The sequence below is a fragment of the Mirounga leonina genome, unplaced genomic scaffold (assembly GCF_011800145.1).
Source record: "Mirounga leonina isolate KUSES-001 unplaced genomic scaffold, KU_Mleo_1.0 Mir_125, whole genome shotgun sequence".
Lineage (NCBI taxonomy): Eukaryota > Metazoa > Chordata > Mammalia > Carnivora > Phocidae > Mirounga > Mirounga leonina.
Window position 1 is genome coordinate 64065945 of NW_023270305.1, and position 26847 is coordinate 64092791.

Genomic DNA, 26847 nt, shown 5'->3' on the forward strand with positions numbered 1-26847 from the left:
GAGAGTGAGAATGAGAGAGAGACTACATGACGGGGGGAGGGTCAGAGGGAGAAGCAGGCTCCTCGCTGAGCGGGGAGCCCGATGCGGGACTCGATCCAGGGACTCCAGGATCATGACCTGAGCCGAAGGCAGTCGCTTAACCAACTGAGCCACCCAGGCGCCCCATGCTTCTATTTTTTTTAAAGTATTTATTTATTTGAGAGAGAATGAGCAGGGGGAGGGGCAGAGAGAGAGGGAGACAAGCAGACTCCCGGCTGAGCTGGGCTGGTCAGGGGCGGGGAGTGGGGGGGGGGGGGGGCGGTTTCTATCCCAGGACCCTGAGATCATGACCTGAGCTGAAATCAAGAATCAGATGCTCAACCAACTGAGCCACCCAGGTGCCCCACAACACCCTTCTATATAACACATTGGTCAAAGAATAAATCTCAAACAATATTTTAAATATTTTGAACTAAATGAAAATACAACTTAACAAAATCTGTGGGGTGCAGTGAAAGCAATGCTAAGAGGGAAATTTATAGCATTGAATTCATATATCAGAAAAGGAGAAAGGTCTAGATTAATAATTTAAGCTTCTTAGGACACTAGAGATTTCAGGAAGGTAATTATTCTACTACTAAAAAAACTAAGCAGAAATGAGCTTCGAACCACCTAATTCTTATGTTTGCTCATGCCATTATTTTCTCTGGGTCCAGAATTAACTGTTTCATCTGGTTATTGATCCATGTTATATAAGGCTAATACTAATGCAAATAGTTCTTCAATCTCTGCTGTCACCACAGGGAGCTGCTGCACTGATAATTCAAATTATCAGACAAATTTGTACCTGATATGCATATTTTGGGGGGTTGAGGAATTTCTGGCCTGAAGATTAATTTTAACCAGTTGGACTTGATCTTGCAGATTACATGTTTTCATTAATATTGGGGCTGCCTACAGAAAAACTTCTCCCTACTGAACTGCTATGAGTATTTTGGAATTTTCTGATTCTGAAAGTAATATGAACTTATTGTAGAAAACTTGCAAATTGACAAGAACTTTTGTTTGTTTTTGCCGAGTGAGTGACGGTTGTATGCATATTTGGAGAAGTGAATTGTTCTGCATAAGAAAGGGAGAGCGATCTGGAAGCCTGGGATGGGCAAGCTCTGGAATTGAAAAATCAGACACCAGCCTGTCTGGTGCTACCCAGGGAAAGACAACAAAGAGGAAACCTTGTGTGGCTTATAGCTGGAGAGAATTGAGGGATGAGGCATGTATTAGGGTTACCCAGAAAATCAGAACCAATAGGATATATGCATAAAGAGATATATAACCAACAGAATATATATTAAGTGATAGGTATGTTACCCAGTAGGATATATATAAAGAGACTTACTGTAAGGATTTGACTCATAGGGTTCTAGAGACTGAGAAGTCCTATTACTTGCTATCTGCAAGCTGGAGACTCAGGAAAGCTGGTGATATAGTTCCAGTCCAAGTCAAAAGCCCTGAGAACAAAAAGAATTGATGGTCTAAGTTCTAGTCCAAGTTTGAAGGCCCAAGAACCAGAGATCTAATGGAGTGAGTTCCAGAGGGCAGGAGAATACCAATGTCCAGCTCAAGTAGTCAGGCAGACAAAAGAAAATCTCCCTTCCTCCACCTTTTGCTGTATTCAGACCTTCAGTGGATTATATAACACCCACCCACATTGGGGAGGGCCATCTGCCTTACTCAAAGTCTACAGATTCAGATGCTAATCTCTTCTGGAACATCCTCACAGACACACCTAGAAATAATGTTAACTAGTTATCTGGGTATCCTGTGGCCCAGTCAAGCTGATACATAAAATTAACCATCACAAGACACACCTGAAGGATATATTTGAGTTGCTCTGAACTGTGCAGTGTAAAACTCTCACCTGTCTTTCCTATGGAATCTTCAGTCAAAATCAACACTTGGTCCTGTTGTACTCCTCCTGGGGAATGAAAGAGGTACTGAGTCACTTCAGTGATAGGTTGAAGGCTATGACAGAACCTTGGAGTTAGCCCTAGGGACTTAATAGGGAAAATTTTTTAAAGAAGAAAAGGTAAAAGCTCTTCACAGAAATGACCAGTATTGACCTGGTGGTATTTTTCCCTCCTTCTCTTATGTATGTATATATGTATATGAGTATATATATAATAAAGCTGGGACTGCATTATATAAATAGGTTTCCATTCTATATTTTTTTTACTGAACATTGAATCATAACTATTGGGGAGCCTGGGTGGCTCTGTCGGTTAAGCGTCTGCCTTTGGCCCAGGTCATGATCCCAGGGTCCTGGAATCCAGCCCGCATCAGGCTCCTTGCTCAGCAGAGAACCTGCTTCTCCCTCTCCCTCTGCCCCTCCCCCTTGTTAGTGTGTGCACACACGTGTGCGCACGCGCTCTATCTCAAATAAATAAATAAAATCTTAAATAAATAAATCATGACTATTGGATAATATTAAATATTCTTCAAAAACCTGATATTTATTGGTTGCATAATACTTCATCAATGTTGATATACCAAAGTTTATTTACTTCTCTATTATATGTATTTATCAGTTTTCAACTTTTTATTATTATAAGAACTCTAGCATGGATATCTTTTAATGTAAATCTGCATGGGCATCTACAATTCCTTCCTTAGGATGGAGTTTAGGAAGTTGACAGGCAGGAAGTTTTTTGAGATCCTTGATCCATTCTGCTATTTTGCCAAAACACCTTTCAGAATGGGTGATTTTCACTCTCACTAGCACAACAAAAAGATTATTTTACCTGTTTTTGTACTTTATATAAATGGAATTATAAGGTGTGTACTGTTTTGCGTCTGGCTCCTTTCCCACAATATCTGTTTATGAGATTCATTCATGTTGTCGCATATAGTTGTAGATTGTTTCTTCTTATTGCTGAGGGAATTCCATTGTGTGAATATATGACAATTTATTTATCCATTGGTGAGCATTTGGGCATTTTCCCATTTGGTACTACTATAAATAGTGCTGCTATGACATGTCTTTTGGAGAATGATATATGTCCATATTTCTGCTGGATAGTTATGTAGGAGTGGAATTGCTAAACATATATATGTATATGTGTGTGTGTGTGTGTGTGTGTGTGTATATATATATATATATAGCTTTAATAGATATTGTCAAACAGTTTTCCAAAGTGGTTGTACCAATTTACATCCCATCAGTCATGTATGAGAGTTACAGTTGCTTCATATCCTTGCCAACATTTAGTATCATGTCTTTTCAATTTTAGCCATTCTGATGGGTGTGTAACAGAATCTCATTGTAGTTTTAATTTGAATTTTCCTGATGACTGATATTAAGGTCCTTTTCATATGTCTCTTGGCCATTTAGATATATTCTTTTGCAAAGTATCTTTTCAAATCTTTGCTCTTCTTTCTGTTCAGTAAGTTGGATATATACATGCATTTAAATATCTTTTGTCAGTCAGTGGATTCCCTTTTTGCTCTGTCAGTAGTATCTTTGGATGGACAGAAGTTTTTTATTTAAAATGGTCAATTGATCAATTTTTTTCTTTAATGGTTAATGCTTTTTGTGATTGCTTAAATCTTTGCCCATTCCAAGAACATAAAAGTGTTCTTCTATGTTTTCCTCTGAGAGTTTTATTTTTTTTTCTCTTTCATATTTAGATCTGTAATCCATTTGGAATTGATTTTTGTGTATGGTATGAGGTATGGGTCCAGATACATTTTATTCCGTACAGATAGTCAATGCACCCAGCATCATTTAATGGAAAGAACACCTTTACGCGCTGCCTACCATATTTATTGCCTTTGTCATAAATCAGATAACCATATATATGTGGTTCTGTTCCATTGGGTGACTGTTTTTTGTATTGTTGAGACAATATCACAATGTCTTAATTACTTTAATATCTAATGGTGTAAGTCCTTCAGCTTATTTTTCAAGATTGCCCTGTTTGCCCACTTTTACAACAGGATATTAGGGATTTTTTTCTTATTGCTATGTAAGAATCCCTTACCAGTGAAGCATATTAATCCTTGCCTGTTAAATGTGTTATAAATATCTTCCCATTTGTGATCTGACTTTTTATTTTATTTAGTTTCTCTTGTCATAGAGAAGTATTAAATTCTTACAAAGCGAAGTCTAGACATTTTGTGATTTTTTTTCTCCTCCAGTATGTTTATGATTACAAAGTTTGTCCCCAATCCCAATGAAGTTTAAATGCAATGTTTATAGTCACAACATGGAGCGTGTGTGACTACATGAAAATATCTTTTCTACAAAATAATCGATAATCTTGCTTTCTTTCTAGAGAAGGAAGTTAAGGTTCAGGGAGGGCGACAGGGGGATATCACTCCTGCTCAAAATCAGGAGAATGAGAATTCTGAGAAAGCTTTTGTTTATTTCCTGAATTCCAGTCTCATGGGTCAATTACCCCTAATAGAAAAAAAATGTCCCCCTGATTTCATCTGATTGCAATTGACCCAATCAACAGAGTGGATTGCTGTGTTGGTGTTAGAAAGAGTTAGTGGGCCGTTGGTTTTAAAGACTGGAGCCGAGAGCCTGCAAAGACAGAGCAGTGTCCTTGTCTTGAGAAGGACTGTCGTGTGGCTCACAGGAGGCTGCCGGGGAGGTACTGGCCAAATCAGAGAGGTTTATAAATATGCCTGACCAACGTAGTTGTGGCAGCTCAGCTCACAGAATTCCTTGTGTTTGCATCTGTTCTGGAAGCCGAGAGCAGGAAAAAAAGGTAAGGTAATGTGGTTATTTGATTTCTTTTTCACAAAACCAAATCCTTGTAGTGATTATTAAGCGGCACAGTAGAAGCCCAAATGATGAGGCTGAAATATGGTTTGCATTCTAGCTTTATTTTGATCCTGTGCTCGTTTTTTTTCTTTGCAGGGGAAAAAAGGGAAGCCATAACCACCCCCCACCCTCCCCACCCCCTCCACCCCACCCCCCGCACTATGTGTGTGTACTTAATCCATGGCCAAAGAGAGTTTATGGAAAAGTTTGCCATGTGCCAGTGAAGCGTTTTATTTTTCATCATTTTAAAAACAAAAACATTAACGAAAACAAAATCTTTCCTCTCCTCCCACCAAAAAAAAAAAGAAAAAGAAAAAGAAAAACCCACAGAGCCATAGAGCTGCTCCCCTCAATATGAAAGTTTTCATAACTTAGTCCTTCCCCAAAATTAATGCATAGGACTTATTGCAGTTATGAAACATTGAAAACTTGGGCTTTTCAGCCACTTAATGTCCTGTTCAGATATCCTTGGAGGAAAGCCAAAAGGGATTAAAATCTTCTTCTGAAAAACTAAAAGATGATTGATTATCTCCTTTGGCTTTACAGTGTGACTCTACAGCTCTAGCTTTTGGAAAAGCTAGAATAAACCAGTTTAGATGGCGACAGTTTTTTTCCTTCTTCAAATTATGTTAAATTATGTTCAGATACTCACAGACGCTCTCCTATTTGAGATTAACTGCAGTGAGGTGCCGCCTTTGTAGACTGTTATTTTAATGGTGAAGAGGAAGCTCCATTGCCCTTAGATGAGTCCCCCATCTACTGTCTAAAACCTGTAAGTTCATACTAGAGTTTCACCTTTTAATGAGGTTTTCCCAGGATAAAATGCAAATACTCTTTAAAGTTAATACTACTCATTGCTACCTCAGCACGAATCACTATACCTGGCCTACTCTCCAGGGCTAGTTTTGACAGGAAAGAGGTACGGACTCTGCTGGGAGCAAATCTCACCTGAGAGGGCTGATAAGGAAGCCAGAAGAAGCAGAGAGAAGGCACAATGCAGGCTCATCTACTTCAAAAATACACCTTCGTTTTATGCCTCCTTTCTCCTTGCAACAAGATAAATGATTTTTTTCTCTTAGGAGAAAGTTGGGGTAAGGATTGAAAACTCTATTTTGGGAAGGGAAAGACTCTGGAACTGAGACTCCTGGCAGGAGACACACTCAGGGTCCCTCGAGACTGAGAAGTCCTCTTGCGCGATCTCTGCAGAGAAAGCCCAAGGCTCCCAAAGCCTGTGTCAGGGCCTGTCCCTGGCCCAGCCACTGAGCCTCAGGCCACAGGTCAAGTATTTGGGACCTCGTCTGTGTTCTGATCCAGGCAAAGGCACACCCATCCACTTGCTCTACTGTTAGAGGAGTTTTCACAAACCTCCGTCTCTCACCTCTTCTGGTTGATCTTCTATGAACAATTGATTAGAAATCAGATCTTTCCTGGAGAACAAAGATTACAAGATACTAGATATTTATAAACTAGGATAAAGGTGTTTAGTTAATCATATCCTAAATAAGAGGAAAATATATTTGATCTTCTCCCAAAACCAAATAAATATTAATTAACTTAGAAACATTTCAAATTTCTCTTTTCAAAACAGTGAAGTCATTATTTTTTTTAAAAGTTGAATTATGGACGCAGAGTAATACAACTTTGCATGTAGGTTCAAAAAGTCTTTGAGTCCCTCTAAAATACCTAGGTGAAGACAATACTTTGTGCATAGTAGGTACTTTACTCAATAGTAATCAATTAACCATGTTTACTGACTCTCTTCCCTCTTAGTCTGCTGCATGTTTCTGAAGTAAAATGAGACCATCACCAGAGCTCAGCTACTCTCAGCATTCCCAGAGTCACAAATTCCCACCAGAGTCAAACCAAACTGAAGAAAAATAGAAAGGAGTATATGAACCTCTGGTGTTTTTGAGTTTTGACCTCTATAATTTTGTGACCACTATTTGATTTGAAGGCTTAAAACTGTGTCCACTTTTTAAAGAAATGTGGATAAAATAAATTAACTTTATTTTTTAAAAAGATTTTTATTTATTTGACAGAAAGGGAGAGAGAGCACAAGCAGGAGGAGTGGCAAACGGAGGGAAAGGGAGAAGCAGACTCCCTGCTGAGGAGGGAGCCCAACATGGGGCTCGATCCCAGGACCCTGGGATCATGACCTGAGCTGAAAGCAGTCACTTAACCGACTGAGCCACCCAGGTGCCCCAAAATAAATTAACTTTAAAAAAATACTAAAATTCCTAAAGTACTTACTGGTCTAAAGAAGCAAAATCAAAACTAAAGTCCAAATAATGTTTTGAAGGACCCAGGTGCCATGAAGAGTAAATCTGACCCTAAGTCCTACCCAAGTTGACAAAGAAAACGTCTTTTCCTTCTACCTTCTCTGGAAACACCCCTCTGTCCCCTGCCTTAATCTAAGGTAAAGGCTAACACCAGGATATGAGCCTAGGGATCAAGGAGAAACCAGAAAGTGGACACACTTAGACGTCTCATTGCCTACCTGAACATCATGGGTCCATATATAGTTTTTTATTTCTGGAAATTTGACATCAGAATTCATTGGGGACATCTCCATGTTATAAAGATGGAAGGGGAGGCCTAGGTTTGGCCTAGGTTTGGCCTAGGTTTGACCCTTGATTTAGACTATAATGATAATGATAAATATAATAATAATGAGTATTTATCTCATTCAATGATCACAATGTCTCCCATGGGGTAAGATAATACCCTTATCTAAGAATGATATTGAAAATAATTAACAACTGGTGTGCCTGGGTGTCTCAGTCGGTTAAGCATCCGACTCTTGATTTCAGCTCAAGTCATGATCTCAGGGTCATGAGATTGAGCCCTGCCTTGGGCTCTGCACTCAGTGGGGAGTCTGCTTGAGATTCTCTCTCTCCCTCTCCCTCTGTCCTTCCCCGCCCCCCTGCTCACACTCACTGTCTCTCTTGCTCTCTAAAATAAATAAATAAGTAAATAGAAAATAACTGACAACTGATATGACCAATCAATTAGAACAAAGAATAGGTGCATGGTGGTTGAAAACTGACCTGCTGTGATCATCCCCACGTTAACAGATTTGGGAACTGGGACTTAGGATAAGGTAGTAAATTACCTTAGGTTATACAAACGGTACACAAAGTAGAGCTGGGATTTCTGACTCTAGAGCCCATCCTTTTAGCAACTCGATATATGCTTCTTTAAGCCAGAGGGACTTTGTTTCAGTAGCAGACTTAAACCCCTACCAGTTGCCCAGCCACAAGCATGTCTGGCCAAGAGCAATCCATTCATACCACTTCCAAAAGCATTCAAAACACAGGTGAGCCACAGTTTAGAAATAGTTCAGTATGTTAATAGTTACATTGCAAATAACTTAAATCGGAAGGAAATGTGAACTCCTTTGACTACTCTCTAACTTGAATCCTTTCCCCTGCTCTATGCCTATGGCTCATCCCCACCCTTCCTCGCCTGCTCTGTCTCCGCTCTAACGTCGGTTGATTGTGAAGTCTTCCTGACCTCCCATAGATTCAGAAGAGAGCAGCTTCTGCCCTGAGTTTCCTATCTCTCTTGCCTTGCTTTATGTTTCTCCATAGCACTTAACACCATCTGACACACTGTGTTTGAATTTATTTTTTACCTCCTCCAGTTGGAATGCGAGCTCCACGATGTTAAGGACTTTGTCTTGCTGGCTGCTATACGCCTCAGCACCAAAGCACTTGCTGAATGACTGAACAGATAATACTGTTCACAGTAGAGAGGCCACACGGTACAACAGTAAACACATTGGATTTAGAATGAGAGGTGGGTTCGAATCCCACGTCTGCCACCTATTAGTTGTGTGACATCACACAAGCTAACCACTTGAAGCCTTGGAGGCTTCAGGAAGAGCAAAGGCCCTGAGATGGGAGCACGCCGAGCAGGGCAGGGTGGCCGCGGTCCCTGCAGCGCAGAGTAGGCCGCATGTGGTGAAAGGTGAGAGAGGTAAAGATTGGGGGGCTGGGTTTTGTGGACTATTTTAAGTACTTTGGGTTTTGCTGTGAGTGAGAAGGGAGGCCAGTCAGAGGATATGACACAGAGGAAAAATGCTATCTGTTGTAACTTTTACAGAGCCTGCTTAAGGGCAAGGGCAGAGGCAACTATCACAATAAGCCAAGTGAGAGACGATAGTGGTGTGGCCAGGTTAAATGCTAAATAAAGGTGGTGAAAGATTGTCAGATTCTGAATGTATTTTGAAGACATAACCAACAAGATCTGTTGATGGCTTGGGTGTGGAATGTGAGAGGAAGGGGAGAGTCAACAAGGACTCCAAAGATTTGGGGGAGGACTGTGGGAGGAGCAGGTATGGGATGGGTAGTCAGAAATTTGGTTTTGGTTCAGTTAAGTTCGAGAAGCTTATTAGACATCTAGGTAGAGATGTCAGGCTGTGAGTGGGACAGACAGACAATTCAGGCATGCTTGGAGGAGGTACAGGCTAGAGATATAAATTGAAGTATTGTCAACAGATAAGCCAGAAGTTTCTGTCCTGGCTACTAATAAGAATCACCTAAGGATCTTTAAAAAAAGTTTTTATAATTGTGGTAAAATGCACATAACATAAAACTTATCACCTAATGATCTTAAAAAAATACATGGGTTTCAATCTGGACCAATGGAATGAGAACTTCTTAGGGTAGGGACTGCTAGGCACCAGTATTTTTAACAAATATACCAAATATTTAGAACTTGGGAAGATGAGGAGAAACCATAAAGGAAAGAGGAAAGGCACAGCCTATGAAGTAGGAAACCAGACAAGTGGAATATCCCCAAAGCCAAGTGCAAAAAGTATTTCCAGAAGACAGTAATAATAACTGTCATATACTTACTGATAGGTCAGGTAAGATGAGGACTAAAGAAAAATCATCAAACTTAGCAAAATGTAGTTCTTCATTTTCCTTGACAACTCTTCTTGAGGTGTGTTGAAGAGAGGTTTTTTTATTGATAGGCACTATCATATTTATTTATATTAAAAATAATGTCTAGTAGTTAAAAAGAACACCTTTTGACAGCAAAGCCCATTAGAAGTTTTCAGTCCTGCTGTGTCTTGCTCATGCATCACCCGTGACTCAATAGTCAGAACAAGGTCAGTTGGTGATTTGGTCCCAGACTGAGTCTCCTGCAGATGATGTAGAACTATGCAGGACCTCTTCTCTGACATGGAATGAAAAAGGATCTTTCAACTTCATTATCAAGGAGATGGGATACTAAACTCAGCCAGCCACTCCTAGGAACCATCCAAAGTAAGGCAGAGGGGACTACTTATAAAATGACAGACAAGAGTAGTCATTAAGAGGGCACCTGGGTGGCTCAGTTGGTTAAGCGACTGCCTTTGGCTCAGGTTATGATCCTGGAGTCCCGGGATCGAGTCCCGCATCGGGCTCCCTGCTCAGCAGGGAGTCTGCTTCTCCCTCTGACCCTACCCCCTCTCATGCTCTATCTCATTCTCTCTCTCAAATAAATAAATAAAATCTTAAAAAAAAAAAAGTAGTCATTAAGAAAACAGAACTCTTTCCCTTTTTTTATTTGAGAAAATGCCCTCACCTCTTCCCTGAAACACCAAACAAACGTTTAACTTAAATAATGCTTTAAAACTTAACAAATTTGAGCTTTGCCAGACCCTGAAACAGGGAATTCAAAGACTTGAGCCATCCATTGAGAAAGATCTGCTGCTCAAGTTCAAGTCCATGTCTTCTAGATGTTTCTTCCTATCATCCAGAGTCACTTCCATCTTGCTGACCCTGAATCTGCCCTCAATTTATTCATGAATCTGGTTGGAGGCATCCACTGCTTACCAAAAGGCTTTCTCCGACCCACACTAAGGAGCTAATGCTTTTCCCTACTTCACATTCTCAAGGGAGAGAAGCTCTGATGAGGAGCAAGGACAAAACCAAGGATATATGTAGAACATAATGTGGGGACTGTATTAGAATGATGTAAAATTCTCATCCTCTTTGTTATTCACTCACTTCTTCCTCTGGACTGTGTATCTAGAACGGGCACCTAACAGTGCCTCCTGTCCCTAGAGCAGGATTCACTAGAAGACATACAGGCTTCTCTATAGGGCCTGGAGGTCTTCAAGTCCATATTGTCCTGCCCAGTTCATCAGAACAGGAGACAAGATTGGGACCTAAGGCTGAAACTTTAGTGAGTAATAAAGCGGGAATTTTCCTAGGGCAGATGTTCTCAGTGTGGGGGCTATCTCTGTGGTATGTCTCTCCAAAATTCTTATGTTGAAACCTTAATCACTAGTGTGATGGTATTTGGAGGTAGGGCCTTTGGCAGGTAATTAGAATCAGAATAAGTCGTGAGAGCAGAGCCCTCCTGATTGGACTAATGCCCTTATAGGAAGTAACACAAGAGAACCACATCCCCCCCAATATGAGGTCACAGAAAGATGGTGGCCATCTGCAAAATAGGAAGAAGGCCCTCACCAGACACCAAGTCTGCCAGCACATTCATCTTAGACTTTCCAGCCTCCAGAACTGTGAGGAAATCAATTTTTGTTGTTTAAACCACCCAGTCTATGGGATTTCATAAGAGCAGCTCAAGCTAAGACACTATGGATACCTTGGATGGTTCAAGGGCTTGACACACCCTTGGAAATTATAATTAACATTTTTCAGAAAAGGGTCCATAGTTCTCTTCAGAGATTCAAAAGATTAAATCTGTGACCCCCCAAAAGATTATAGACCACTGACTTGGAGTGACTCTTGTGTTTTCACCCTGTAGGATTACAGGAAACTTTGGGATTAGGAACCCCAGTCTTGGCCCTCATTCGTACTTGAAGAAAGGACCAATATCTAGGAGTATTAACAAATATGAAATAAGAAAGATTCAAGAGGATATACACATATTCTTTGTCCAATATTGTTAATACCCACCCACCTGAGAAAGTTTATTATTTACAATAAAATATAGAGTCCAATCTGTAGGGCTCCTTTACCAATAAGCTTTTTTTTTTTTTGGTCAGAGAGAGAGAGAGAGCACAAAGCAAGGGGAGCAGCAAGCAGAGGGAGAAGCAGGCTCCCGACTGAGTAAGGAGCCCGACCCAGAACTCGATCCCAGGACCCCCGGGATCACGACCCGAGCTGAAGGAGCTGAAGGCAGACGCCTAACCCACTGAACCACCCAGGCGTCCCTCCCTATGAGCTTTTAATAATATCAACCTCGGATTCCAAGGAAGCTAAGTCATTGGGCCTCACCTTATCCCTGCTTCCCCTCCTCCTCCCATACCACTCCCATATTATTTGGCTCTGTATTCCAAAGCCAAATATAGGGGTTTTTTGGTGGTTAATTGTGATTAATTTTCTATTCCACAGAGTGTATCCATAGAGCAGGAAATGCAATTTTGGAGCAAGAAGTGGTCTGCCTTTTTTGCATTGTACGGACTGTACAGCAAGGGTCAGGGGACCAGAATGAGTATTATTGTAGCCCTGAGAGAAAAGCTTTTCAGAAAAGGAGATCAAGAAAAATATGACTCATCATGGATGAACCTTGAAAACATTATGCTAAATGAAAGAAACCAAACACAAAAGGCCACATTTTGTATGATTCTATTTACATGAAATGTGGAAAATAGGCAAATCCATAGAAACAAAATAGATTAGTGGTTGCCAGAGGCTGAGGGAAGGGGGGATAGGGAGTGACGGCTAATGGGTATGGGGTTTCTTTTTGGGGTGATGAAAATGTTTTGGAATTCGTGGTGATGGTTGTAAAACTTTGCAAATAGACTAAAAACCAATGAGTTGTGCACTTTAAAAGGGTGGATTTTATGATATGCTAATTATAGCTTAATTTTTAAAAGAAGAGAAAAGATGTGACTCAGAAAGGATTCGTCACAACTATGGCTCGATCGCTTATTTGGCAGTTAATTTGAGGGCATAGTCTTGAGATATTTCTCATGTGTGGAGTTCTAAGCTTTTATCCTCTCCTCCACACTAGTAGAGATCTTTTTATTGCTTCTTCTGTTTACAAAAGCAATACATGTGCATTTTTTAAAATTCTGAAAATACAAGAGGACATAAAGAATAAAATAACTTGGGGAAAAAAAAAAAAACACGCCACCCAGAGAAGGTCAATATTAACATTTTGGTGTACATTTATCCAGATTATTTTTCTATGCATATGTAACAGGGAAAATATTTTAGAATTAATGTGTTTTTCTCTTGTGCACTTCCTTGTATGTCAGCACCCATCATTCTGTACCAAGCATCCTCTTTCCTTAAACCATTGGATTCTTACAGCAGGAATGCAGAGTGGAAGAAAGAGTCCATGTTCCCTTGTTGACTTCTAAAATAAGATTTTTGATTAGACATGAAGAGTTTTGAAAGTCCAACGTTGAGGGCGCCTGGTGGCTCAGTTGGTTAAGCGACTGCCTTCGGCTCAGGTCATGATCCTGGAGTCCCGGGATCGAGTCCCGCATCGGGCTCCCTGATCAGCAGGGAGTCTGCTTCTCCCTCTGACCCTCCTCCCTCTCATGCTCTCTGTCTCTCATTCTCTCTCTCTCAAATAAATAAATAAAAAATCTTAAAAGAAAAAAAAAAAAGAAAGAAAGTCCAACGTTGGTAACAGACCAGATTTTTTTTAAATGCTTTTATTTCTCATCAACCTAAGAGACACAGGCAGAGTTTTACTGAAAGTCAGGAGTAGGGAAACTCCAAGGATGGGGACATGCACTGGGGGGAGGGGGACGACTTTGGTTTGAGGATAATGGGGGGTGGGGGGAGTGGGCAGAAGGACCTCGGGGAAGGGGAGGTAGACAGGTGTATTCTGACCGGTACTCTCCGGACTGAATTCCTGGAGGGGAAAGCGTGTTGGGCAAATCGACAGGTAAGCTAAAGGCCAAGGAGACTTTGCCCTGGCCGCCCAAAGAAACCTGGGAGGAGACCGCCGCTCAGGGAGATCCCACGCCAGGCTGCGCCGCTGGGGAGCAAGAAAAGGACCGTGCGCTGCGGCTGCTTAGATGAGGCAGAGCAGCAGTCCCAAACCGGTCTGGGGTCCCCTGTGACCTAGCAGGGACCCCTCCAGGGGGAAATCTAAAACTTGGAGCAGCCAGTGTGCCTCGACCAGACCAGCGCCCCCAAGCCCCCCACTCCCGCCACCGTCTCCGCACAGCCCATGTCTGCGGGAGGAGGAGAAAGAGCCTTGTGAAGGGAATTGGACTTTGAATTGATGAATATTTACCTGATAGAGACCACTTTAAATCAAAATAGACCGTTAAACCCTGAGAGACTATTTAATCTGGAGAAGACCGAGATAACTTTAATTGGAAGGGTGGGAGTGTGTGAGAAGATTAGATGAGTTAAGAAAAGTAAGGAAGCCACCTGCCCCTGCTTTTGAGCAGTGTCCTCACTCTAGATGTTATATTTTAAGCAAATGAAATACATGAAAATGAGTACAAATTTATAAGTATTGTTAGCGTACATGTTTTTGTAACCTGGTGTTTTTCACCCTACAATATCGTTTATTATTATTATTGTTTTGTTTTGTTTATGTGTTCTTTCCCTCCAGCTAGGCTATAACTATTTTGAGGACAAGGACAGTGTTTTCTATTTCTTGGTGTCTACCTCAGCGCTGAGCACAAAGCAGACACTCCATGTCACTGCTGCCTAAAACATTTCTAGTTCTTTCCCTATATACATGCAATTAAAGTCTTGAGGCAAGCAGATAGTTTGGAACAAAGGGCCAGTGGAAGGAGCACTGCATTCTGAATACCTGCATTCTCATCCTGATCAGTCACTGACAAGGCAAGTCATTTTGCCTTTTGCCCTCACTTTCTCCACTTTTCTCACTTTCTCAGAGTTAATGCCTTCACTATCTCACATGTATGTGTGAGACTCAAATAAGGAAATGTAAATGAAATCACCAGGAGGAGAATGCAAAATGGTAAATCCAAATCTCATTTTACTAGTGACCCCAGACTAGAATATCAAAGTGCCTGAGATCAGCTTGCCCCACCTTCCTGCAAATCCACTGCTCGCCACCCCCACTGTTCGCTCTCTCTGACTGTGGCAGCCAGACTGGAATCAGTGATCTCCCAGTAAATGCTTGTTTTTATTTATTTATTTATTTTATTTTTTTTAAATATAGCTGTGTTTTGTTTTTTTTTTTAAGATTTTATTTATTTATTTGACAGAGAGAGAGATAGCGAGAGCAGGAACACAAGCAGGGGGAATGGGAGAGGGAGAAGCAGGCTTCCCGCCGAGCAGGGAGCCCGATGTGGGACTCGGTCCCAGGACCCTGGGATCATGACCTGAGCCGAAGGCAGACGCTTAACGACTGAGCCACCCAGGCACCCTAAACGCTTGTTTTTAAAGAACTGAAAAGATTTTTACTTAGCTGACTTGTGACTGTTTCCTGAACACAGACGGAAAAAGGTTATTTAGAGCCAGGAAAACAATAAGGGCATTTTTCACTCTAACAGTGATTAGAGATCGTTAATCCTTTCCACATCACCAATTAGCAGGTCTTACAGGTCTTGATTGAAAACAAACAAATAAAAGTATTTTCTCCACATACCAATAGTTTTAACTTAAGGCATAAGCAATGATGTAAGCCAGGACATCACCAGACAAGGAACAGCACCTTGATTTTTTAACCTGGAAGTCTCTGGTATCATGCTCTGTGATATGTAGAATATGGTTCTACATCTCATTAAAACCCACAGCTTGCTTCCAGTGGTTTCAGAACCGAAAGCAAGCATGATCCTAAATAACTCTGTGGGTTTTTAAAAAATCCTATTCCAATTTAAGTATCATTCACTATTTAAATAAATCTCTGGGGTGCCTCTGTGGCTCAGTGGGTTAAGCGTCCAACTCTTGATTTTGGCTCAGGTCATGGTCTCAGGGTTGTGAGATTGAGCCCTGCGTCAGCTCTGTGCTGGGCATGGAGCCTACTTAAGATTCTCTCCCCCTCTCCTCCTGCCCCTCCCCCACCCCTTCTAAATAAATAAATAAATCTCTGAGAAGTACCTTCTTGAAAAGTAAAGAATTATTCATTCGTTTAGGAAACATTAAATGAGACTTTGTTGTATGCCAGGAGGTATGCTAAGCACTGGGATACAAAAATGAATCAAGCTCAGTTTAGCAGGGGAAACAGATTTATCAATCAAGTAATTGTTCTACAGTGTAGTAAATACAATCAAAGATGTTCACTGGCCCAGAGGAAAAAGGACCCAGCATCCAGGTTGGGTTCTTGAAACTGGCCCTTGAGCTGGATGTTTTTGTTCATGCACTCATGCCACAAATACTTAGTGTACTCTCTTTGTGTCAGGCATTGGGTAATAGGAATACAGTAGTGAACGAAACAGATGACAATCCCTGTCCCCATGAACTTACATTATTGTGTAGACAATAATGAAGACAAGTAAATACATGATGTTTTTATCTAACTAATGAAAAGTGCTAAGGAGGAAAAATTAAACCACAAATGCAGATTTGAAATTGTAGATGAGAAGGCCATAGAAGGTCTCACTGAGAAAGTGATGCTTAATATCTAAAGAGTGAGATATCTAAGTCTTAATGTCTATGGGGATGCCACAGGACAATATGGCGGAGGGAACAGCAAGCACACAGATCCTGAAGTACAAAAGAGCCTGGAGGAACTTGAGGAAGAGCAAGGTCAGTGTCCTTACGGTAGAGTGAGTGAGGGGAAGAGTACTGGGGAATGAGATTGAGAGGCAACAGATGAGAAAAGGGGCAGACTTTGGGTAGGAAGTCATGGGAAGGATCTGAGCAAGGAGTGACCTGATCTGAGAAGCTGATACTGCATGAAATGTTCTTGGGGGCAAAAGCAGCAAGAACAGCTGGGAGGTCATTGCAGTGGTCCAGGTGAAAGATTCTGGTTTGGACCAGGGTGATGGCAATGGGAATGGTGAGATACAGTCAAATTCTGGGTATATTTTGAAGTTAGAGCCAACATGATTTGCTGATAGATTGAATGTGAAGTGTGAGACAGGCAAAGGAATCAAAAAAGTACTAAAGTTTTTGGCATGACCCACTGCAAACATGGAGTTGCCATCAACTGAAACGGGGCAGACTGACAGGAGTTGGTTTAGGGGGACAGATTTAGAATTCAACTTTGAACATGTTAGGTTGAGATGTTTATGGTATCAACCAGAGATATCAAATACCAGTTGTATGTTTAGGTCTGGACTTCAAGGCAGAGGTTGGATATGGAGACATAAATTTGGGCACCACCAGCATGTAGATTGAATTTAATGCCATGAGCTTGGATAAAATCACCTTGAGAGAATGAGGATATGAAAGAGAACAAAGAGGAAGAAAGAAAGAAAAGAAAAGCATTCCAGACAGAGAGGAAGACATGTGAGGACAAGAAGGTAAAGACAGAAATGAGTTTGGTGGGTGCCTGGGTGGCTCAGGTGGTTAAGCGTCTGCCGTCGGCTCAGGTCACGATCCCAGGGTCGTGGGATTGAGTCCCGCATCGGGCTTTCCGCTCAGCGGGGAGCCTGCTTCTCCCTCTGCCTCTCTCTCTCTGTCTCTCATGAATAAATAAATAAAATCTTTAAAAAAAAAAAAAGAAATGAGTTTGGTTAAGCTAGAACAGGAGTTGACAAAATTTTCTGTGAAGAGCTGGATAAATATTTTAGACTTTGTGGATCATACTGTCTCTCGTAGCAACAACTCTGCTGTCACAGCATGAGAGCGACCATGTACAATACCTAAATGAACTGAGAGTGGCTGTGTTCAAATGAAGATTTATTTATGGACAGTGGAAGTTGAATTTAACATAATTTTCACATGTCACAAAGTATTAGTCATCTTTTGGTTCTTTTCACTCACTTAAATATGTAAAAACCATCCTTAGCTCACAAACCATACAAAAACAGGCAGCAAGCCAGATTTAGTCCACAAGCTATAGTTTGCCAACTTCTGAGCTTGAAGAATATAGAGCGCAATTAGGGAGCAGTGGAAAATAAAATTGCAGAAGTAGTCAGAGTTTACGTCATGGATTAGAAATATTAGGTATAAAGTGACTGGTACATGGTATGCACTCAATAAATAGTAGATATCATGATTGATTTGATGTGTCATAGAAAGGGAACTAGCAGGCAACTTTAAGGAAGTGAGATTCATAGTCAAAACTGAGACCTACAATCACAAGATTTAGCAATAGCTAAACCAAGAGAAGGAAGAGGATGAATGAGGCCTTCGCTGAAATAAGATTGAGGGCAACTGGAGGGGCCCCAAAGGCACCAGCAAGACATTCTTGGTGATCGTTACTAGAAATGCGCACATGGATGACAAGATGTAATGATGCTTTAATTTTACAAAACACATGTGGAAACACATTGTCATTGCAGGCATGATTCATTTGCAGTCCATGAATTAAGATCTTAGATCGTTAATACAAAAGATGCTTCAGAGCAAATGAACTATATTTTTGTGATAGAGGAGCTTCTTTTATTATATGCAAGCTTATCAAACCAGAGATAAACATGGTGTACCAATGTTCATGTTTAAAGTGCTCCCATTCTGCTCAGAATCACCAGATAGAATGTAGGCTGAGTAGTAAAATGGACTACCAGTCCTCCCCTCTAAACCACATCCCTACAAGCAGAGGTTTTCTTGTTCTGCTGCTTCCTAGTTGGGTGAACTTAGCCCAAACACTTACCTTTATTGGGCCTCGCCTTTCTCTTCTGTAAAAATGGAACTAATAATATATTTACTCATTTGAAAGCTGGAGAACAAATTTTTCACCTTTTTTTTTTCCCGTTAATTTGCATCACTATTAAAATTGTGAAGCATGTTTTTGTCTTTCTAGAATTATTATTATATTTTAAACTTCCAAACTTTTTGCCACCACAAAATTTCAGCTCTCAGCTTGCCATAAAAATAACCTGAACAGGGGTGCCTGGGTGGCTGAGTCCGTTCAGCTTCCGACTCTTGGTTTTGGCTCTGGTCGTGATATCCAGGGTCCTGATGTCCCGTTCGTGATGTCTGGGTCAGGAGATGGAGCCCTGCATCCAGCTCCGCACCCAGAGGGGGTCTGCTTCCTCTCTCCCTCGCCCTCTGCCCCTCCCCCTGAAATAAATAAATAAATCTTTTTAAAGAAATAACCGGAACACACAGAAATGTATTAATATCATGGAACAGACATTTTTCTTCCTCAGTACACGAAACAAAACTTCACAGCCCACCAACAATGTACAATTGAGATTCTTGAGGATGTGCTTCAGGAACTGTTTGCTGAATACTTAAAAATAAAAATCAGTGTTCCATTTTTAAAGCACAGCTGGGCTGTGACTTCTCTGCTGTTTTTGCTTGATGGTCCCTTCTGATTCTTAGCTGTAATTAATTTACTGGAAAGATTTTACAGGACCGAATTAACAATGCAAACATGCCACTGTACAAGAAAAGTCTGTGCTGTTATTCTTCACGTCTCTATATTTTACAAAGCCATCACTATTTCTCCAAGAGGCTATCAGATACAGATCAAATTGTATCACATGGCAACAATAAAGCTCCTTTAACTACAATCACAAAACATTCCCAAGGATCATCTTATGGCCTACTAATGAAGTTTCAGGACTATTGGACAAAATAAAAATTCCAGTCTGACAAGGGACTGTCCCTTAGAAATTGTCTAGAAAGGAACTAGAGCTATGATAAATTAACATATGGTGGTGGAGCATTTCCTGGCTGTGGCTTCAGTTCTCATATTTCTGTCTTGCTCTTCACAGTATTATTGTTGTGATGGGGGAAAGGTGCCTGTTAATGATTTCTGTGCCTGTTGTTTTGCCCACATTCTCCAGAAAGCTCTTTCAAGACCGTTCTTTGGAATCAGGCTTTACGTGCACACTCCAAGTGAAAGTTGGGCATTTGCCAGTGAATTCAATGTCAGGGTCAACTGTCAGGGTCCAGGAACCCTTCTGTGAAAGGCAGTTTGGTGTAGAAGAAAGAGCACCGGACTAGAGTTGTGGGTCCTAATTCCGATCCCGCCACTTACTAGTATTGTGTCCCTTGACCAAATGAGCTCTCATTTCATTGTCTGTAAAATGAGAAGAATAATAACTGCCCTGCCTATCTCTCAGAGTTGTGAGGAACAAATAAAATACTGGCATGTAAAAGTCTTTTAAACAGTGCTAAGTAAATGTCAAGTCTTTTTTTAATTGTGGTAAAACATACATATAAATTTTACCATTTTAACCATTTTAGGTGTCCAGTTGAGTGGCCTTAAGTACATTCCCATTGTTGTCCAGTCATCACCGCCATTCATTTCCAGAACTTTTTCATCCTCCCCAACTGAAACACTACCCAGTAACACGAAGTCCCTATTCCTCCCTCTCCCCAGCCCTTGGCAACCACCACTCTAACCTTCTGCCTCTGTGAATCTGACTACCCTCAGGACCTTGTGTAAGTGGATCACACAATATTTGTCCTGTTTGTGACTGGCTTATTTCACTTAGTAAAACATTTTCAAGGTGGGCGCCTGGGTGGCTCAGTTGGTTGAGCAACTGCCTTCGGCTCAGGTCATGATCCTGGAGTCCCTGGATCGAGTCCCGCATCGGGCTCCCTGCTCGGCGAGGAGCCTGCTTCTCCCTCTGACACTCCCCCCTCTCATGTACTCGCTCTCTCTCATTCTCTCTCTCTCAAATAAATAAATAAAATCTTTAAAAAAAAAAAACATTTTCAAGGTTCATCCGTGTTGTAACATACATCAAAATTTCCTTTCTGTTTAAGACTGAATAATATTCCGTTCTCTATATAAGCTATATTTCATTTGTCTGTTCATTACTGGACAGTTGGGTTGTTTACCCACTTTGGCTATTGTGAATAATGCTGCTATGAACATTAGTGTACAAGTATCTGTTTGAGTCCCCACTTTCAATTCTTTTGGTGACACACCACATAGTGGAATTCCTGGATCATATGGTAATTCCTTGTTTAATTTTTTGAGGAACTGCCCTACTGTTTTCTACAAAGGCTGCACCATTTTACATTTCTGCCCATAGTACACAAGGGTTCCACTTTCTCCCACATCCTCACCAACACTTGTTGTATATATAATTATACATATTATATATATTATATTATATACATATGCCATCATAATGGTTATGAAGTAGTATCTCACTATGGTTTTGATTTCCATTTCCCTAATAATTCATGATGTTGAGCATCTTTTCATGAGCTATTGGCCATTTGTTAATCTTCTTTGGAGAAATAATCTATTCAAGTCCTTTGCCCATTTTTTAATTGGGTTGTTTGGTTTTGTTGTTGTAGAGTTCTAAGTGTTCTTTATATATTCTGGATGTTAACACCTTGCCAGATATATGGCTTGCAAATATTTTCTCCCATTTCATGAATTGCCAAATATTTTTACTCTCATTTACCTACCAGATCCTATAAAAAACATGCTCAGTCCTTCACCATGGAACTTTAGGAACACTCTCCCAAACAGAGTTTCTTGATGTAGACATGATACCATAGTTTAAAAAACAGATGAGAAATTTTCACTGGGGGGCACCTGGGTGGCTCAGTAGGTTGGGCATCTGCCTTCAGCTCAGGTCATGATCTCAGGGTCCAGGAATCAAGTCCCGCATCAGGCTCTCTGCTCCGTGGGAGTCTGCTTCTCCCACTGTGCTCACTCTCTCTCTCTTTCTCTCTCAAATAACTAAATAGAAATCTTTTTTTTTTTAAGATTTTTTATTTATTTATTTGAGAGAGAGAGAATGAGAGCACATGAGGGGGGGTAGGGTCAGAGGGAGAAGCAGACTCCCCGCTGAGCAGGGAGCCCGATGCGGGACTCGATCCAGGGACTCCAGGATCATGACCTGAGCCGAAGGCAGTCGCTTAACCAACTGAGCCACCCAGGCACCCACTAAATAGAAATCTTAAAAAAAAAAAAAAAAGAAAGAAAGAAATTTTCATTGGCAAAGTTTTCTCTTCTGATTTAAGTAGTAAGAAAAAGATGTCAAACTTCCCCTACTCACAACCTATCTCAGTAAGATATTTAATGTGGTAGCAAGTTGGAAAGTGATTTTCTTTACCTGCTTATACAATAATTAGGTACATTAACAGATTTGACAACGAAAAGCTAAAGTTATATATGCCTGAGAGGAGAAAATAGAGACACTTTAAAAAATAACATTTCCTGTTTGTGCCTTGCCATTCACCATCCACAAAGGAAAAACGAACAAGCCATATCCTAGCAGAGAATAATCACCCTCTTCACAGGCAAACTGTTAAATTGCTTAGGTGGAAATAACATTCAAAAAAAAAAAAAAATACTGAGTACCTGCCGGTCTTTCATTCAGTCGTTTATTTTATGAACTTGATATTTGGCTCTGTGTTAGGCACTGGAGAACAGAAATGAACGGACACAGTTCCTGCCTTCAAGGAGCTCTCACTGCGGGTTGGGGTGGGCTGGGGAGGGGAATGACCAAGTAAACAGATCATTACAATACAATATGATAAGTACTGGAGAGCTCTGAGGAGTGTTTCCATTGTGGATAATTCACAGCTGACTTCTGTGCAGAACATCTCAAGAGTATCAAGTCTATTGCTAACACATAGGGGCTTATGAAATCCATTACGAATATAAAACCTTATGAAATGTTAATTACTGCTATTACATTCTTGGTATTCTTTTAGTACTAATAGGTAGGGTGTAGAAACCACAGAGCATTTTGTGTCTAAACATTTTTTTAATTTGTTTTCTTCATCAAAATAATGCCTTTTTCTTATAGAGAGTGCAAGCAATACAAAACTCACCAGTTAACCATCGTTAGCAGTTCACTATGTTCTAGTTCATCTAAAATAGCATCCTAAATTCAAAAGTGCTAAAAAGTGGCAAGAACAAAAGGATTTTAGTAAGTACTTGAAGTCTTGGGTCTATATGAGCAGAAGGCAGAGGCACCAAGGCAATCCCGAGCAAACTGTACAGGAGAATTCGCAAGGAATGGGGTTTGCATGATTAAAAGAGGATTCTATTCATTTACATACTAATGTTTTATACTTTCAGGTGCTGTATATTACTCTAAAAATGTATATTGCATTCCCCAAATCCCTGGCTCTTAGAAGATGCTGCTAAAGTTTATGTTTCCAGAGTTGTACTTGGGACCTTATGAATAGGTTAAGGAATATGATCATCACCGTTCAGAAGATTTATTCTGTATTATTCAAGTGAACTTTTGCCTGGAAGGAGATAAATCTCCAGCTTCTGAAACATTGGTCAATAAGTATATATTGGTCCCACATGGACGGATATGAAAGAGCATGTGATTTTTTTTTTTCATGCCTTGTCCCATATTTATTTTCTTTTCTAAAATCCAAAGGGTGTTAGGGAATGAAAAATGTAGAGATGCAACCTGTCCAACTGTCAGGTCTCTTTGTTTTAGAAACATTAAGGAGACGGCACGATGTAACATAGCATAAGAAGAAAACTTGTGTATGAGACCTAGGTTCTACTCTTAGCTCTACCACTAATTAGATGTGTAATTTTAGATAAATCACTTAACCTCTCTAGACCTCTGTTTCTCATCTCTAATTACTCTATCTAGTTCATAGGTTATTGTGATGATCAAAAGAAATCATAAATGTGGAAGCACTTCAAATAATGTAATGCATGCATATTATAAGGTATCATTAATACATACATTTATCATTGGTCTGCAATACCACTCTGAGACTCAGGCAAGAGGAGCCCTGCCCTGAGCCCTGTACTTCACAAACACAAACACATTCAACTCTATTAAATATCTCTCAGCGTGTTCCTAGTATGGCCTCAACTCTGACAATAGCAACAATATTTTTTGGAGTGATTTAAAGATTATATACAGTACTCTCTGGATCTGACCCAAATGGGATCATCTTGATCAAACACATATCAAATTTGACCTCCCAGACATTCTGGTTAACAATGGAGACGCCATTTAAATGCTCTTAGAGAAGTAAGATTTAATTTAGACAAGATGTGAGCTGCACTAGGATAGTTAAGTAAAACGACAGAAGATCCTCAAATAAATAAGGAATTGTGGTCTATGGTGGAAAATATTTTTTATTTTGTGCTAATGAAAGTTATTTGGTATGGACGATTGCTTGCCAGTAATGATGTTAGTAGAAACTTATATAAGACATAGATCTAAGCTTGCCTATTTCACTTTTTATTTTTTATTTTTTTTAAAGATTTTATTTATTTATTTGACAGAGAGAGAGAGACAGTGAGAGAGGGAACACAAGCAGGGGGAGTGGGAGAGGGAGAAGCAGGCTTCCCACCAAGCAGGGAGCCCAATGCAGGCCTCGATCCCAGGACCCTGGGATCATGACCTGAGCCCAAGGTAGACGCTTAACGAATGAGCCACCCAGGTGCCCCTATTTCACTTTTTTTTTTTTTAAGATTTTATTTATTTATTTGACAGAGAGAGACACAGCGAGAGAGGGAACACAGGCAGGGGGAGTGGGAGAGGGAGAAGCAGGCTTCCCGCGGAGCAGGGAGCCTGATGCGGGGCTCGATTCCAAGGACCCTGGGACCATGACCTGAGCCAAAGGCAGACGCTTAACGACTGAGCCACCCACGTGCCCCCCATTTCACTTTTTAAATAATTTAAAATACTTTTTAAATTTTTAGAGAAAATGATTTTTCTAAATAGAAATATGCTAAATGTGACTAGTACAACAAAAATGATAGTCCAATAAAATGACAGAAAATTGGAAGAGGAAATAAAAATGTTTGAATAATTATTAATTATTTGTATACAACTACATAACTATATATTATATATCTATATCTAGAGAGATACATGCTATTTTCTATTATAGGTATATGTAATATTTATATGTCATATGTATATTCCATTATAGGTAGAGGTATGGCCCCCTATGAAGAGAGATTTGAACAAATTGAACCACATATTTTTCTTTTTGCTTTGCTTTATATCTCAGCATGGAAAAAGTTGAAAGAAGATATAACACTGTATGGATATAGATATTGCTTATAGGTTGGTGGGAAAAAGTATAGATGATAGAATTTTTATGATAAAATTAAAATTTTGTGGTGTTTTCTATGATAATAGTCATTAGAGCAACCCCATTAAAATGTTTGAACATGATATGTAAAATTTGTGTTTCACTTCCAAATATAAGTATTGATTTAGAAATTTTATTGACAATTTTAGTTGCTACTGCCTCAGCAGAACTAAATTTCTCCAATTCTATCAAAGCAAAATTTTTAAAAAGATTTTATTTATTTATTTGACAGAGAGAAAGAGCACAAGCAGGGGAAGCGGCAGACAGAGGGAGAGGGAGAAGCAGGCTCCCCACTGAGCAGGGAGCCCGATGTGGGGCTCGATCCCAGGACTCTGGGATCATGACCCGAGCCGAAGGCAGATGCTTAACTGACTGAGCCACCGAGGCGCCCCTCAAAACAAATTTTTAAAACATCTAATATTAAGGAATTACTTTCTTCATATGAAAATAGTATTAAGGTTAATTTTTTAAGAGGTCCTTTCTTCTAGAGATGCATATTGATATATTATGTATAAAATGACAGGATATCTAGGATTTGCTTCAAAATAATTGGATATAGAGAGTTGGGGAGTATGGATGAGGCAAGACTGACTAAGAGTGAATAATTATTGAGGCTGGATGACAGGTACAGTGGAGTTCTTTATACTCTGTATCTACATTTGTAAATGTTTATTTGTAAATGTTTTTAAATTTCCATAATAAAAAGTTAAACAAAAAGCTAAAAAGTACATTGATTTAGGAAAAGTTTTGTTATTGGTGTCAACAGAACTCAAACTATGTGGATTATAACATTATAATTAGGGTTTTCCTGGAAAAAAACAAAATAAATATGTGGTAATTTATGACTTATGTACATCTTTATCTCATTACTCATCCAAACATCACAAGCCCATCAACACCCAAATGTATAATAATAATTAAGTCCAGTCTTTTTTGCTGTTTAACTGACTTTCAGTCATAAAAACCATTGCTTTATACATTAAAACTTTTTTGTCATAATAAAGGTATATTTGTCAGGGAAGGTGGATAGAACACCTTTATTTAATGGTTTTTTTACCTTAATTTACAACTTAATGAGTTGGACCTATCGTATATAGCCCTCTCCTTGCACTCTTGTACTGCAAATGTTAGGGGCAAGCATGCTCTCAGAATTTCCATTTTATTCTTTATTTTAACAACTAAGATGGTTTGGCAGGGAATACCTAGAAAAAAATTTTTTTAACTTATAATTGTCTTCCTCTATATATTTTAGGAAAATATTGTGTATTTTTGCTCAGTATCGTAAATGGGGCTCAGATATCTCTGAATATTCGACCCAAGGCAGGAGCCATGTGTGTTCATGGTTATGTTGACAGTCTGCCCCCTCCACAGACCAGCGACCAAATAGTCATTGCCTCCTTAGCAAGGATAGATGAGATCAAGTTACAGTCATTTCAGGGAAGACCTTAGGGGTAGTTTGAGATAACTGGTCATCCATATGGAAAAGTTCTGGAGAGTTCTGTTCATAACCCTAGCCTCTTATTCGATACTAATGGCTTTAGGATGATTTGTACCGAAGGAAAGTTTATGATCCCTATCTTTTATATAATACAGACATTTAGCTTCACGTTTTCTTAGCTTCCAATTCCCAAATGAGGCAATGTAAAGGGGTGAGGAGGGTTAAGATAATTATCTGGACAACAATTAGTCCAGGCGACCAACTAACTAGTTTGTTTTGTCTAAACTATTCATATATTCCTGCTCTAAAGTCCTTTTCCTGCTTGAATTAGATGGGTGATAGTACCAGCCTCCACATACCACAATACCGGGCTCAAAAAAAACTTACCTCCTGTGAAGTATGTTCATACTACAGCTCTCCAATTCGAAGACACTTTTGATTGTAGAAGTGACCAAAAATGTAGTAACCAGTTTTTTAGGAGATAAAAGAAAAAGAATGTGAAATTAATTCTAATCTTATAAACACCAAAATGTGTGTGTTGGGCGGGGGGGAGTATGTCTTAGAATTGAGAAAACACTAAAATG

At 39.9% G+C, this 26847-nt stretch overlaps 2 long non-coding RNA genes across 2 annotated transcripts in view; one reads left to right on the top strand and one right to left on the bottom strand.

Annotated features, from left to right (window-relative positions):
• LOC118008155 overlaps positions 1–26847 on the top strand; it is a 294856-nt gene that overhangs the window by 256404 nt on the left and 11605 nt on the right. The window lies entirely within an intron of this gene.
• Positions 1385–26688, bottom strand: LOC118008156. Its single transcript, XR_004678598.1, has 4 exons — positions 26651–26688; positions 22097–22224; positions 1898–1954; positions 1385–1487 (listed from the first exon to the last, which is right to left on the bottom strand). It is a non-coding gene; the product is annotated as an uncharacterized LOC118008156 (long non-coding RNA).